The sequence below is a fragment of the Vipera berus genome (genome assembly GCF_964194415.1).
Source record: "Vipera berus genome assembly, chromosome: 2".
NCBI lineage: Eukaryota > Metazoa > Chordata > Lepidosauria > Squamata > Viperidae > Vipera > Vipera berus.
Window position 1 is genome coordinate 70,761,335 of NC_138203.1, and position 16,762 is coordinate 70,778,096.

Genomic DNA, 16,762 nt, shown 5'->3' on the forward strand with positions numbered 1-16,762 from the left:
ATGGCATAAAGTTCCTGCCACTTCCTGTTTCTAGTAGCTGTTTTTATGGATTTTCTTCCTTATTTACTGTTTGTAAGCCATCAGTGTTTATCCTACGCTAAATAGGCTGCTATGTACATTTTTTAAACAAATGAACAAATTAGTCTAGCTGATTATGACAGTGATTATTTACTGTATTGCATGAGCTTTAGCTGTATTCTTGTCAGATCTAACAATAACTTGAAAACAGAGTTTGAAGCCATATCTTACTCAAATTTTTATAGCTTTAAAAAAGATTGGAATTGCTAGTGTTAGATTAAAACAAATTTTATTTTAGCAACCTTTCCATTCCTGAATTATTTTTACTTATCTTGAAACTGTATCATTTTTTCTTTATTTATACTGGAATAGAATAGAATAGAATAGAATAGAATAGAATAGAATAGAATAGAATAGAATAGAATAGAATAGAATAGAATAGAATAGCAACCTTTAGCAACCTTTCATTCCTTTCATTTTTATGTTACATTTTGAATTATTTTTACTTCTCTTGAAACTGTATCATTTTTTCTTTATTTATATTGGAATAGAATAGAATAGAATAGAATAGAATAGAATAGAATAGAATAGAATAGAATAGAATAGAATAGAATAGAATAGAATAGAATAGAGCTGGAAGGGACCTTGGAGATCTTCTAGTCCAGCCCCCTGCTCAAGCAGGAGAACCTATAACATCTCAGACAGGTGACTGCTTAGCTTCTTCTTAAAAATCTCAGTGATGGAGCACCCATGATTTTTGGAGGCAAAAATATAGTTATTTTTCTCTTAAGACTGCAGGCACCAAGAGCGATAAAAGCAAAATCCCAATGGTTATTCTCAAGGGAAACTACTATTGCAAAACAGAACTTTTCAGTATTGTACAAGGTGCTTATGTTATGTAACACATAAATACAGGAAACTGGAGGGCACTTTCAAAACAAATAGGTTATTTGTTACAAGAATGGTTTGAGTTGTTTCTGTGAAAGGATTCCCTCTCCAGCTGAATGAAAGATTAATTGCATGTGGTTTATTGATCTGTTTCACAGAGTAATGTTTTCATGGGTTATGGCGTTGAACGATATGAACCGACAGTACTTGGATAGAATAGAAACTGTTATCAATATATAATTAATTATTCAATAATTCTTCTAGTTTGGAAGAATTATATATGGTATATTGCATACAAATATCTTTTAGTGCTAAAAGAATTGTAAAGTAGACATATGATCACACAGCATTCATCTGATTTTAAAAAATCAAAGAGAAAAATAAGTCAGCAACACAACTAAGCAAACTGCAAGAGAGATGTATATATATTCCTTCTTAATGTGAATTCAATCAATGTTTAAACATGCCTTCAAAGTTGTTACTGAACATGAGGCCATGAGTTGATGGCAAACTAGCCAACTGCAAAAAAAACAACACAAAATTATTAAGGATAGTTCTATCTATACCCTATAGGCCACACACACATCTAAAATCAAAATGTCTCTTTTGATCTATTTCATTAAATCTCCTCCATCCCCACTTCTGGCTTTCTGGATATCAGAGTTACCAATTTTTGAACTACAATCTGAGAGTATGACAGATGGCTACATCTTCTGGTCCAGTGTCAAGAGTAATTCTGTTTGGAACAGTTGCTACTAACATTAAGCCGAGAGTGTCCCATATAACGGGGGTCTTCAACCCTTGGTCTCTGGCCTGGAGCCGGGCTGCAGCCCATTGGGGTCTGAGCTGCATAAGCAACAGGTGAGCATGCACGCATAAAGCTGCATTTATGGAAGCTGCCATATAATCTGCCTGTCCCAAACTAGGCCTTATTGTTGTTTATTATTTGTTTTTTAAAAAATTCTTCCTTAAAGTCAAGTCATTTAATCTTAATTTAATTTTAAATTAAATTTACATTTACGGTAATTGAGTTAAAAAATCATGGAGATTTCAGTATTTTTATGACACCATCAATTAAAGAGTATTAATGAGATGCATATTAATATAGAATATCCTATGTTAATGAGGCCTTTTTAGCTAAAATTAATTCAGCAGATTTATTTTATAGTTGATAGATATCTGGGGTTCATTGACTTTGCTGAATATACACAGCAGGAGAAAATGAGACTGGGAGAAGACAAAGCAAGGCACTTTATTACAGTCATACTGTAGACCCGCTCAAAACAACATAAAGAAAACAATAAAAGCCATAGAAAACCCCAGTCATTATAAAACTGGTGACATACTGTATATTTTGCAAATAGTAAAACAAAGCTTAGCCACATTAAGAAAATCAGGTCTTATTGATTAGATAATAGCAACTGAAAATAAAATTTATCTGGCTGGTCTTGAAATCTGAATAGATGAGAAATTATTAACTGCAACCAGGTATCCTTGTAATAAGAGCAATATAAAATAATATGGATTAGTGTTTCATGGATTCACCACAAGGCTAATGTTTTGTTCAAATGAAATGTCCAGTAGTTTTTCTCTTGAGAACAGCTGTTGGGAGGGATTAAATCTTGCCAGAACTAGGACACTTCTGAATTTAGAAATTTGTATTTGGCATAGATATTTAGCCAGCTTGAAAAATGTTAAATGACCACTCAAGACACATTTCTGAGAATGACAGCTAGATTTTGGCACACACTTTAACGGCTGCCTCTGTATGTTCATATTCCATCATCACGATTGCATTAAGTAAGGAACCATAGCCAAATGGGAAAACAGAAATTACATGCATGCGGAGTCAACACACATAGACAAGACTATGATGTTCAGCATAGAGAAATGCTTCCATTTAATTCCCACCTGCAGATATATAGCTGACAGACACATTGTTTGCTCCCATATGGTCTGTCAAAACAGATGTAGATCAAGATGGGGCCTATTGAGATCCAATTTATCATCTTTATATTATTAGGCCACTAGTACATTTCTAACTTGGAAAGAAAATCTATATTAGACACTCTAATCTAGAAAATGCTTCACTTAATACATAAATGCAGTCATTTTTCTCTTGTCTAACAGAAAAAGTAATTACTGTACTCTTCTCAGCCTTTTTTTTCTATGAAGGAACATAAACTTAAAGCAACTAATCCACTTTTCTGAAGGTACTTAACCAAGCTCAGGGACTCCAATTAACCATGGCTTAATAAAGGGACTAATCTGTATTAATGAAATTCTTCAACAAATCACATTCAAACAATGCTTAAGAAATAATCAACATGTTTTAACACAGAACCTTGCTTTGGCAAATAGTTGGAATGCTCTAGTTAATCAAATTCCGTAGATTTTACTGCTACCAGCTATCAGAACACGTCCAAGGTTTACAAGTAACTTTTCCAAACCAAATTACTTACAACCTCTGCATTTGGAGTACTTTTTAAGTGCTAAAGTAGCCAAATCAGTCATTCAGATCAAGTCAAGGCTTGCAAATACTAAGTTATTTAAGTACTTTTATTTAGTCCCTTTATTAACTGTACCTTTCCAATACCTAAAACCTTAGTACTAATCATTCATTTTCTTTGGTCATGTTTAATGCTCTTATTTAATGATGTATGCCTTTAAAAAACAATCCCAATATTTATTCTGCACTCAGAAAAAGACACAATATAGTAACATGCCTTTGATATAATACTAAATTGTAAAACATTGTTCCTAGTTTTTAAAGTGGCTGACAAATTTATTTATTTATATTTATTTATATTTAAATTTATATACCGCCCTATTCCCGTAGGACTCAGGGCGGTTTACAGGGAAAATTAAAAGTTAAAATACATCATATACAATTAAAAATGATTAAAACTAAGATTAAATTAATCCCTGAGCTTAATTAAAACCCCATTAATTAAAAATTAAAACCCCTCAGTCTGGGCCAGACAACTCAAAAAACCAAGTTTTCAAGTCCCTACGAAATGAGCAAAGGTCGGGGGCGGTCCTAAGCTCCATAGGAAGCTGGTTCCAAAGGGCCGGCGCACCCACAGAGAATGCCCTTCCCCTGGGGATAACCCGCCGGCATTCTTTAACCAGCGGTACCCTAAGAAGGCCCTCCCTGTGGGAGTGCACAGGACGATGGGAAGTTGATGCCGGCAGCAGGTGTTCCCTTAGATAATCCGGACCCAAGCCATTTACAGCTTTATAGGTCATTACCAGCACCTTGAATCTCACCCGGAGGGCAACCGGAAGCCAGTGCAGCTCACGGAGAAGAGGTGTTACATGGGAGTATTGGGAAACTCCCATAACAACTCGCGCAGCTGCATTCTGCACCAGCTGAAGCCTCCGAGTGGTCCTCAAGGGCAGCCCCATGTAGAGAGCATTGCAGTAGTCTAGCAGGGAGGTCACAAGTGTATGGGTGACTGTGCGTAGGGCATCTTGGTCCAGATAGGGCCGCAACTGGCGCACCAGACGAAGCTGGGCAAAAGCCCCCCTGGTCACGGCTCCTATCTGATCTTCAAAATTGAGCCGTGAATCCAAGAGGACGCCCAAGTTGCGAGCCCTATTGACAGGGGGGATAACACCTCACCCCCCATCGTTAAAGATGGAATGGTCTGGTTAACCCGAGATGCCGATATGCACAGCCACTCGGTCTTGGCAAGATTGAGTCGAAGCCTTCCAGGCAATGGGACATCACGTCGAGTGCATCACTGGGTTGGTTCGGGGTAGAAAGAAAAACTTGGGTATCATCAGCGTACTGATGATACCCCACCCCGAAACCACGAATGAGCTCGCCCAGCGGTTTCATATAGATGTTGAACAGGAGGGGAGAGAGGACCAACCCCTGAGGGACTCCACAAATGAGAGACCTCGGGGCGGACCTCTGCCCTCCCATCAACACCGACTGCGAGCGGCCCAGGAGGTAGGAAGAGAACCACCATAAAACGGTGCCTCCCACTCCCAACCCACTGAGACGCCGCAGTAGGATACCATGGTCGATGGTATCGAAAGCCGCTGAGAGATCTAAAAGGACTAGGACAGAGGAACATCCCCTGTCCCGAGCCCGTCAGAGATCATTCACCAGTGCGACCAATGCCGTCTCCGTGCTGTACCCGGGCCTGAAACCCGATTGGTACGGGTCCAGATAATCAGTTACCTCCAGGAACAGAGGAAGCTGATGCGCCACCACACTCTCAACAACCTTCGCCAAAAAGCAAAGGTTGGAGACCGGACGATAGTTATTTAAAACAGCCGGGCCCAGGGCAGGCTTCTTGAGGAGGGGCCTCACCACCACCTCCTTCAAGGCAGCGGGGAAGATACCCTCCTTCAAGGAAGCAGTTATTACTGCCTGGAACCAGCCTTGTGTCTCCTCCCGAGCCGCATAAACCAGCCAGGAGGGGCACGGGTCCAGTAAGCAAGTGGTGGAGCTCAGTCTCCTCATAATCCTGTCCATGTCATCGGGGGAAACAGGGTCGAACTCAGTCCAGATAACATGCTCAAGACCGCTTGATTCCTCCATGCCAGACTCTGCCCAGTCAGAGTCCAAACCGGTCCGGATCTGAGCGATTTTGTCCACCAGATGATGACTAAATTCCTCAGAAATTAGATGCATAGGTGAGAAATCACACACATTCCTATTTCTTGCATATAATCTTAAGAACATAGATGGTTTGTGATAGAGCAGGGGTGTCAAACTGCCGGCCTGCAGGCCGGTTTCATCATAACGAAGCCATACCCACTTATTGCCGGCAATGCAAAAAGAGTCGCGATATGTTGCAACACGTCACATGACGTGGCGAGTTTGACACCCATGTGAGAGAGCTTGACTACATTCTGGATATAGTCATTGAACTTGAAATATTCTTTGTTACAGACTACCAAAATACTGTATTTTCGCCGTATTTTCGCCGTATAAGACGACTTTTTAACCCATGAAAATCTTCTCAAAAGTTGGGGGGGAAGCAGGAGGGGCGCCGGCCGTGGCGCTGCCTGCCGCCCGGGAAATGCTGCGCCTCGGGGGCCGGCAGAAGCGCGGGAGCAGCGGGAGGGCCGGCGGGGCCAGTCGGGCCTTCGCCTCCTCTGCGATGGACAGGGAGGGCAGGGCGGCCCTCCGCTCTCGCCTTTGCTGGTCTTGTATGCGCAGGTGCAATTGGCAAAAGTTGCCCCCCTCGCCGCCCCCCACAAGGCCTAGGAGCCCTCAGGTGAAACGGCCCCTTTTGCGCGTCCCCCGTGCCCTCCCCTGAGAAGAGCCTCCTGGGCTGAGAGGCTCAAAGGCAAGAGCCCCCCCCAGCAGCCCCTCTTCCCCGCAGGGGCCCAAGAGCCGCCTTCCGTGGGGTGGAGCTGGACCCCAGGCGCTGGTGGGGTGGTTGCACCGCCCCCCTCCAGCAGGACACCTCCCCTGCATCCCCCCTGGGGAGGGAGCGCCCGCCCGCCGCCAGGCCATTCTAAGTTCCAGGAACTTCCGGGGACTTCTGGCGGGCCTGGCGCCCCTCTCGCCCGCAGACCACGCAGCGGCCCTCGCCAGCTTGCCTCGGCATGGCCGCCCCAAGCCTGGCTCTCCAGTGCATCTTCCGAGCCCACCTGGCTGACCGCCTCCTGGGCGGGGCTTGGCTCCAGACGTGCGGCTGCTCCATCTGCAAATGTGCTCTCAAATGGGTGGGAGGAAGGAAAAGCCCCTTTGGGCTTCAAAAGGGAGGCTTTGCACCATCTGCATCAGACGGGGCTGAATCGGGCTTGTGTCGGACACTTGGCAACTGGCATGTAAGTATTTTCCGGCGTATAAGACGAAAAACCTTGAAAATCTTCTTAAAAGTCGGGGGTCGTCTTATACGCCGGGTCGTTTTATACGCCGGAAAATACGGTACTCTCTGAAATACAGCATAACTATTGTTATTTTGCTTAGCATATGTCATAGCAATTCTTTTCTGTCAACCTAATATACCAGGAATTGTTTTCATTTTAATACTGAATTGTTTCCTGATGACTGCAGCCCTTTATTTAATAGTAAAGAAATGTAAAGAATTGCTGTTCACATCCACAGCTAACCAAGATTCCATCAAAATAGTAAAATATGAGTTGTGACATCACAGTGCAAGTCCATATTTTAAGTACTTGCCTGGGACATAAGCACAAAATCTATGGAGTTTGTGTTAGAATGCACATTTTATTATACGTTACCTTTTACCCTGCCCTCCCCCATGGAGTATTTGACACCAAGGAACAAATTACTGTTATTTTTTCTTGTTAAAACAAATAAATTACACATTAAATATCCAACTATCATCATGCTATGATAGTTGCATAAAGTTGTTACATATCAATTTAATCATTACCTATTTATGTTTAGGGTTGCGGTTATGATTATTGTAGTTCTAGACAATATTTTTTTTATTTTCAAAGGCTGAACAAGTATTTCATATTACAAATGCATGTAAGTTGTTTTATGTATTTATTAAATTTAGGGATAGTCCTTCTCATCTTCAGAGAGATTTTAATATGCCATTGTTTAAAAATACTTTTTTTTAATAAATATGTCAACAAATCTTTACATGATATTGCTAACATATCGATGATATATCAAGTTGTAAAAAGCATAATCTCGATTCAGCTATAATGCATATGAATGATAAAAGCAGTATTGTTGCCCTGAGTTCCTATCCTTCAGATGTTTTTTGATTAGGCATGATAAGACTGTAATGATGGAAAATGCTAGAGTTTTTCTAGAACTTTTGGGCACCAGGGACCGGTTCCATGGAGAGAGGTTTTTCCATGGACCAGAGGGGATGTGGTTTTGTGTGCTGCCTGCATCCCGAGGATGGGGCTTTGTTTGTGCAGCCCAGTTGCCGGCGTGCCACAGCCTGGTACTGGTCCACGGACCAGGGGTTAGGGACCCCTAGTCTAGAATGCATATGACATTTTCCCCTATGGTCTATTGGTCTATCTGTGTTAAACCAATGAGAATAGTTTACTTGAATTAAACAGTGTATACTTTGATCAGGTTAAATTATATTTGAAACAGCACCCATATTATCTGCTTCTGAGGAAAGTGTTAGATCCTGGAAGCAGATCCCAGTCAACTATGTGTTGAATACCAGATTGTCTGTATTTGCGTATTTTATACCAGGGGTCCCCAAGCTGTGGGCCTCGGCCCACTACCGGGCTGCAGCCTATTGGCCAGTTCACGTGTATTTGCACACGTGCAAAACCCCATTTGTGAGAGCATCGCCACGGGCATTCACAGCCCCACTCGCGCAAGTGTTGCCATGAGCATCACGGGCATTTGGGGTCCTACATGCATGAGCGTCATAGACATTTGCAGCCACACACACCAACATCTGTGTCACCCCAAGCATCACGAGTGCTTGTGGTCCACTCATGAGAGTGCTTATTGCCCCACTCATTCCCCCACATGAGGCTGCCAATCCCAAAAGATTGGGGAACTTGTTTTATACAATTCTGCCTCTCCCAAAAAGAAAGACACGTGATACATGCTATAGTTTTTAATCAGATTTGCCACTGATGTCCATATGTTTTTTTTAATCATAGAGTATGAAAATGAATATTGGGGTTTCATCCTGACAGCATATATTTCTAATTTGCATGCTACATTAGAATTCCCTTAATTTACTGTGCAAGGAACTAGCACTGTGAAGTTATTTAATAGGACTGTAATGTTAGCCCATATATCACTGTAGTCAAATAAGAACTACCATAAGGTAATCTTTCTGATATCAGCTATCTCAATAATCCAGGCTGCTGGCAAAAAGAATTGCCATTTTTCACGGCTGTTAATTTCTTGTCTGACAAGGGGGTTGATCATAACTTTCATTTGTGCTCCTGTTAACCCTTTAATGTCATGGCATAGAGGAGGATAAAAGTTTGAGCCAAACTTCATAAAACTTAGATAAGGAGGTTAATAGTTGAGCACAGAGCATAGAAAATGCATAGAACATAGTGAACAACATATTTGATGTCCAGCATTCATAAAATAAACGATTCCTCTAAATCAGAAGCTATTAGGATAGTATGAATTAGTCATAAATATAAAAATACTTAATATTATTGAATTACTAGTTTGAAGGTTTCTGGGCTATTTATAGCCTCAAGAAGAATAATCAGTGTTATAGGGTTATCTGAATTATAGACTCTTGGGAACCTTTCTTTGGGTTTTCCTTAAATTCTTTATTATTGTACTTCAAAAGTATCACTATGGTGATAATGAAATACTTCATTGTTTTTTATATTCATTGCGTTCAAAGAGCTATTGGCAACTATTCTTGCTAGCAGTCAGGCTATGAGAACAGATAAAGGTTTAATTGTAATTCTTGCAGCAATACATCTTATGAAAAGCATAAAGAACGTTTACTTTTTTTTGGCAAACATTAATCCATTCTCTGCAATGTTACATTACTGGTGGAAATGGCCCCACAGAAATATGCTTGTACTTATATACAGTTTGGCTCTGCTCCTACAGTTTTGAGCTGTATTATTTTCAGGTGCAATTATATTGCTCTGTAGGAAGTAAAGCCAAACGCCTGCTGGAGACAAAATGGAAAAGAAGAACAGAGAAAGGAATGAAGAAATAACTTGTTCCTCTTATTAGGTATAGAAATGCTTCTTCCTTAGTGTACCATGATTTACATTAACTTCTTTGATCTAGATCAGCCAGGTAACTGCAGTTAGAAATTAAACACTGCTGAATATAAAAATTACTGTTTTATATTCAAGCCTGTCCTTCAGTTCTAAGGGTATGGAGCTATAGTTCTGTGACAGAGTCCATACTGAAACATTACAAAGAATTGGAAGGTTCAGATACCTGGGACTCACTACCGATCATTTTCATTCACTGCATTAGCCAGTGGTTTGACTCTGTATCAAACAGCTCCTGCAAATTTAGTCTTCTTGGTAAATAAACACTAGTAACTCATTGTCACAGCCAATACATTCAAGGTTTTGTGGTATTTTGTGGAATTACAGAAAATAGTGACATATATGTCATAATAGATATGACATATCTATTATGTAGAGGCCACTTTCTGATTCTAATTATTTCATTTCATTTTAATTTATTTATTTTACCATACATTGGTGAATAATTTTAATATTATACATATAAAAACAAACAAGCTTCGGAAAATAGGAGGTATTTCTTAGAAATGAAAATAGACACTAAGGTTGATAACACCTTTAGAAATCAAAATTAGCAGATAACATTTTATGAGACCTAAACATTTTGTGGCTGTGAGCTTCCTCAACAAACAAAGTTTGTGTCAAAATGACTTCTTATAATCTTATAACTTCTTATAACCCATCATGATACCCATTTTGTCATTTGTGTCCCCTCAGTGAATGCCAGTGTCACTGACTGCTTTGATGCACATTCATCAAGCTCCAAGCCAAAACCAAGCAAACTTTACTTTTTCATACGTTGCCAGACAGTAAAGGATGGTCTAATCTAATCAATGAATTGTATCTGAGATACATTACAATGACCTTAAAGGGAGCTGAACTAAATTTCTTGCAAAATATTTAAATATCTAATTATCCTAGGGTTCATGCTATAACGGAGCTGCAAAACAAGTTTTAAGATACTGCATATATATATTAATAGAATATATATATATAATCAATATATGTGATCAATTGCCTCATTTAAACCTCTGGGGCTTAGTTAACTATATACCCATTCACATGTATCCTTGCTATCTCACATACACTAATCTCATATAATAACAAGGAAGAACATTGTGTTAAAGACATCCTTCAGTGAATAAATATATAAGTAAATCAGACCTAAATTCTTCAACAAAATGGGATTACCAAAGGAAATTCCTTGTTAGCTGCCTGCACTCAATCTTTTATCTCAAATCTTTTTTCCCCAACCATTTGGAATTGACCACAGAGAAAAGCAAAGCACAATAATATTGTCTATGAAGATTCACATTGGCTGCTATGGAAATCGTGCTTGCAATTTGCAGTTTTTACCCAAATTTCTTAATTCTTGGACTCATCCAACATAATAGAGAAAAGATGTATTTCTGTTGTCCTGAAATAGATATACAGATAGTCCTCGGATTATAATGGTCTTGGAACAGGTCCTTTGTGGCCCCTAAAGCACTTCCAGCTGTTGTAAAATATCACGTTTCCCCTTTGGTCATGTGACTGCATTTCAGCTGCTTGGCAACCAACTCACATTTACAACCGGTTGCAGTGTCTCTCCATCATGTGATCATGATTTGTGTCATTTTTGCCAATTTGCACCCCTTCAGAAGAATGGGTTCGGCATATGCTTAACAACCACAATGATTCATTTAAATACTATGAAAAATGTTGAAAAAACTGGACCAGTCACATGAATGCCTCAACTTATGAATACAATAACCTACAACAAGATGTATGGTATCAATTTGTGGTCATAAATCAAGAATTATTTGTAACTTTTCCTAGCCAATTCAGGGAGAGCTAAATCCAAACTCTATGTAGCTTATAACTCTTGTCTTCAACTCAGTCTACTTTACAAGGTTGTGGTGAGGCAAAATAGGCAAATCTGCTTTAAATCAATTGAACAGTGAGGAAAAAAGACTCAGAATACTGCCGTTTCTTCTTAAAACATGTGGCATGATTTATTTTAAACTACTAAGTGTGAAATTATGTTATCAGCAGCATTTGTTACAAAAAGAAATACAAAGTACCAAATCCCAACTGAAAAAAACGACAACCCCAAAGCCTTAAGCCTATAATTTTTCACTACCCTCTTTGCAAAGTTTGGCACCCCAGTTTTGTTCTATTTCTTATGTCCATTGATAATCTTAAAAATGAGGTCACTGTCTGAAGACATCCATTCCTATTCCTTGAAAACATTGTAAAATCTCAACTATGAATTCATTCTAGACATGTTGTTTTAACATAACAGTATCATAGATTCTTTTGTTTTAAATAGGTGTGAATGAATACAAGTCATTTTCAAAATCTTTTGAGAAGTTCCCTTAAAAGAGAAGCAAAATGCTTTTGTCTGAGAATGAAGGTATGCAAAGAGCATTCTTTTCTCTTCTACCCCCACCACACCCCCAAGAGCTACTCTGGAGAAATACAACTCTTGGAAAAATATAAAATTTAGTACAAAAGACTGCAATCATTAAGAAGTATCTGCAAAGTGTGAGGGTAACCTTTGAATAAGTACAGAATAATCTTTCTTGTACAAAAATCCCAAAATGCTGCATAGAAGGTGATAGTTTTTCTCTATAAGTTTTTTTAATTTGTCATTGTCTACCTTTATTATTTCATGACTTACTTTGCTCTTGGGAGAATCTAAGAAAATCAGTCCCTAAATTTTAATTTACCTATGTGTTTCTGTAAATTAAGAGTTTTACATTTTAATTTATTTCTGAAAAATACACTTCACTGTATTAAAAGACTGCTGAAAGGCAGTTGCAAATTCCATCTCTTTTGGTAAATACTCTTGTTAATGAACTATAGTATATATTTTAGTTCATAAGATTCCCAGCAGTTGTCAAACAAGCACACTTTAATCTTCATTCTTGGAAGATTATAAATATCCCATGTACTTTCAGATCTTTTCCAGTTTAATACACTGTTTCTTTTGAAGGATTTGTTTTTCTGAGTTGAACTTTCAGAACTCAGAACACCATATCACAATTGCACAAGACCTTTTGTGGAAATGAAAAAAGAGAGAAAGAAGAAAATCCATCCAATTAGCTTGTCAGGGCTTGTGCCAGTTAAATCCAAAATCTCCGGCTATCTTTTGCTTATTGGTTACGGGGGTTTTTTTGGCACTAGATTAGTTCTTCAAATTTAGGCAGTATTTGGAGGCTGTGAGTGAATCTCTGTTGAGCTCTTAATGAGGCTAATCCCATGACAGGACATTCCAAGTAGCTAATGGGCGCAAGTTCATTGCTTACTTTAACATCTCATGGTCAAAACTGGAATGAAAAAACTTGTCTGGTGGGCAGTCATGGGGCATTAGTATTTGTAGAATGACCAGCCACAGTGAAATTTAGACAGCACAAATAGATCAGAGAGAGCACAAGACAGACTCAATGTGGAACAAAAGGTAAATATTATTATTGTGGTTTTGTTATTGTTGTTGTTAGTCTTAATAACAAAATAATGTTGAAACCATATTCACTCAAATGATATAATGTTTAATATAACATTGTGTTTTATTAATTAAAGCTAAAATAATAAAAACTAAAATGTACAAAGATTAAATTATAAAAAGGACCTGGACATGCAGTGCGGTTTATTTTCACGTCTTCGTTTTTGGTGATTATCTTTCTTGCAATTCATCTTTTGTGCAGTAATAAATCAGTTAAGAGGGCAGAGTATTTTCTTTTACAATTGTATAGAAAAATATTAATAAGTAATAAGCTATTGGCAGCGAATCTGAGGCAAACTAAATAGCGATAAACATTTTAAATCTAAGAAGGTTATTTTTGCATTGTTGTAAATGGTAAGATACATTTTTCACACTTCACAATTGAATGTTAAAATATTTTCATTATTTTTTCTGATTGTCATTAATATTTCATAGAAATTGGAGCACATACAATAATGTAATCATTTTTTGTTAATGTCATAACTATTGTTCTTTTGACCTGATGTAGTTGAGCACTGCCTACCAAACCATTAAATTCATGTCTCCCCTGCTAGATGATGCTTAAAGTAGAAGGCATGATTACACAGATATTGTTTGGTTTAACCAGCTAGCTTTTCTGATGATTTTATAAAATGTTTTACATTTGATTTAATTTTGTTCCATATTCCAAAAAGTAAATCCAAGTTACCTTTTAAGAACACCTGTACATAACAGTAATTTTTTTCTTTATTTTCAAGATTCTAATCAACCAAAGTTTAACTAAATAAATAAGCAAATGAAGTTGAATAAAAGAAGAATTTAAAGAGTAGCATTAAAAAAGTGAATCATTAAACTGTTTTCTCCTACTCAGTTTTGGATGTCTAGGAAAAGCATCTAAATTTAAGAAATCAATGGTTTCAGTTGTTTATATTTAATACACAAAGGGTTGCAACCTGATTAATCAAGTCATATTTCATTCTTATTAAAATTAGTTTTAAAACACTTTGCATTATTTAAATATCTAACAATAAAAATGGGCTATTAAAAGTTTTGCTCGATCTCTAAATAAATGTTCTACCTAAGGATGAATTTTTTTGCATCCAATTTCATCACAGAGTGTTAAAACAGTAAAAAAAAAGGATCCATTTTCTTTACCAAATCAGAGTTAAAAGGCACTAAAGGTACTAGACCCCTGTGTCCAACCTCAGGCTAAAATATAAGAAGTAATGGAAAATATCCAGAACTCAGTAGGCTCTATCAAAGTTCAAACGAAATAAGGCTAACATCTGAAAGAAGAAAGGGGCAATTATAAAATCAATGCACATAAATAGTTCCAGGTTCAGTATGTGTCCAACATTCTAATTTTACAAAAAATCTACCCTGCTTGGAATTGCCTATATTCTTGAACACGACCTTAATAATTCTTAAATCTTTGGTTAGAATCTGAATTATTAAAGTTTCCACCTGTCTTACACTGTAAATATTACTGTTATATTTATTAAACATATATGCTCTCTTACTGTCAATGTTTCCCTTATCTATATTTTGTAAGTGGCCTATGACCAAAGTTTATTTTTAAATTGGTTTATATGGTCAAATATATTTTATGTTTGAATAACATTATATATTAATAATTTAAATATCAGTAAGCTGTTTTGAACATTTGTTAAAACAACTTCCTAAGTCTTAGAAAGTAATAATTTGCATTCATGGCTTGAGTGTTAAAATCCAGTCATAATTTCTTCTTTTTCAAATGAGGGCTTTGTATAAACAGAAACTAAAATTATGCATGCCTTTTATTGTTTTTGCATTTCTCATCAGTGTAGCAGGGCTGATAACAGTTTCTACTCAGAGTATAGAGAAAATGATTTCATGCCAGATTGGTATCTTTTTCTATTTCTCTTTCTGTGTGTGTGTCTGTGTGTGTGTGCGTGCGCATGTGTATATATGTGCGTTTGGTTTGGTATATTGCTCCCTTTCAGGCTCAGTAGATTTGCTGTACCTGAGCTATATGAACAATCATCTATTATATCACTTCTTATATATCCAATGATTTTAACAATGTAATTAATGAGAAATATATATTTATTATATTTTGATGTTCCTCTACCACCACATTCAAGGTGCTGGTAATAACCTTTAAAGCCATGCATGGCTTAGGCCCGGGGTACTTGCGACACCACCTGCTGCCATTGTCAACCTCCCATCGCCCGGTTCGCTCCCACAGAGTCGGCCTCCTCAGGGTTCCGTCAGCCAGGCAATGCCGACTGGCGACCCCCAGGGGGAGAGCCTTCTCTGTGGGCGCACCGACCCTGTGGAATGAACTACCCCCGGAGCTGCGGACAGCCCCTGACCTTCGGTCCTTCCGCCGTGACCTGAAGACCTGGTTGTTCCAACAAGTGGGCCTGGAGTGACTACATTTTTTAATTAGGCTTTTTACTGGGTTAAATTGTCTCATAATTTTGCATTTATTGTTTAATTCTCTTTTAAATTTTTTACACTATGTTTTTTAATTTTTATTGTTGTGAGCCGCCCTGAGTCCTCAGGGAGAAGGGTGGCATATAAATTAAATCAAATCAAATCAAATCAAAATCAAATCACATGAGCAACCCTACATAGTCACGGTGATGGAAAAATGAGATAACATGTACTGTGGCATCATGAGCAAAGCCCACACTTTTAACATCCCAGTGATGAATGCGATGCATAAATGACATGGTTTGCATTGTAATGTCAGAAAGTATTTTAATCACATGTCTGTCTTGCAGACACCTATGTTCCATCAGCATACTGCTCCATCCATGCCATCTTTTTCCTGTGAATTCCTCCACTGTTCCTCCAAATCTGTTCTGAAGCTTGTGGAGAGGAAGGAGGGAAATCAGACCTTTTTGCCTAAGCTGTTATGCCTTTTATTAAAACTGAATATAATGTAGAAAACAGCAGATTGATGTAAATAAAGATAATGGTGTTTTACATAGCGTGTGGAGTTTCCATTCTACCACCCTTTTTCTTTCAGATCAGCCAAAGTTGATACTGACATTTAATTAACCTTTAATATAGAATGCTTTAAAATTTGTAATAGAAATATGTGCCTACTCTAGATTTATCTTTACAGGTGTGAATATATAATTGTTGTGAATCTGGAGGGAAAAATAATTTTTTGAACTTTGAGCTGCTGACAGTGCTTGCTGAGAATATCTCCCCACCAGAATTCAGCCTGCCTGCAACTTTATATGCCTACATTTCTGGGTGTTCTTCTTAATTATTTAACATTCTGTGTTCCAAGTACTTGCCATATGAATTGTGTGATGAATTATATGAATTATGCTCCCAGGCTCCAGTCTAAAACTTATATGCCAGAATGTAGGAAATATAAAGGTCCTCTGATGGCCTTGAGTTGTTTTAAAGGGCAAAAATATTCAATATTCCACTATGCACAACAAATTTTTTTAAGAAATAGAATTCATAACAGAAAAATAACACAGCATCAAGGCCTTTCTTATCAGTTGGAGAATGTTGATTTATCATTTATTTCCATTAATCATATTTTATAGATTGTGTGGCATTAATATTAATAGAGTGTGGCGCCTGTCATCTGGAAGGAATGCACTAGTGTGCATTAGAGCATAACACCAGCCCTGAGCTTTGCTGCTCCAGGGCATCTGTTAAAACACTTCATGGCTCTTTAAAATTTAATAACAGCTTTTTTTCAAAATTCATCTTTCT

General features: G+C 37.9%; 1 protein-coding gene across 1 annotated transcript in view; it reads left to right on the forward strand.

The window, feature by feature from the left end:
• LOC308663837 (transient receptor potential cation channel subfamily M member 3-like) overlaps positions 1 to 16,762 on the forward strand; it is a gene marked incomplete at both ends in the record, with an annotated part of 274,581 nt that overhangs the window by 212,090 nt on the left and 45,729 nt on the right. The window lies entirely within an intron of this gene.